The following is a 636-nucleotide window of genomic DNA, read 5'->3' on the forward strand; positions in this document are numbered from 1 at the left end:
GCCCCACCCACCACACAGGCAGAAAGAGGGAGGCTCCACAAGGAGGCTGAGGTAAACAGGGGAGCCTGGGTCACCTCTGTCTGATCTCCTGCCCTCCTGGGAGAAAGCCAGAGGCTGGAACTGGGAGGTGTCAAGAGCCCTGGCCCAGCCCTGGTTTCACTGATGAGGCTCACGGAGGGGCTGGGTCAGCCCAAGTCACTGAGTCCATAGGGGAGGGTTCTGAAAAAAACCCAGGACCCTAGAGCTAGCTGAGGTTCCATCCCTTTCCCATGTAGACCAAGGTAGGGGCATGAGCTGGCTTCTGGCTTCTAAAGCGGAGGCTTAGCTCACCTCTCCCTCCCCTTGCCTGTGTCTGTTGTCACACATCAAAAGTGAGTTTTGCCCTGAGGGCCTGGAGGCGCAGCTCCCTGGACTGGACCAGGTGGCCAATCCAAACAAGTCCCTGTGCGTCCCCACCAGCCAGACCTTCTCACACCACACAGCAGCTGGGGGCACCAGGATACCCTGGGGGATTCCAGGGATGAGCCCTCCCCGAGGCTTCCACAGCAGCACTGCCACCCCCAGACCCACCACAAGCCCCGTGTCCATCCAGCCTTCGAGAACCTGGCCCCTCACACATACCTGCCCCGCTCCTCA

The sequence above is a fragment of the Mandrillus leucophaeus genome, unplaced genomic scaffold (assembly GCF_000951045.1).
Source record: "Mandrillus leucophaeus isolate KB7577 unplaced genomic scaffold, Mleu.le_1.0 Scaffold254, whole genome shotgun sequence".
In the NCBI taxonomy this organism is placed as follows: Eukaryota; Metazoa; Chordata; class Mammalia; order Primates; family Cercopithecidae; genus Mandrillus; species Mandrillus leucophaeus.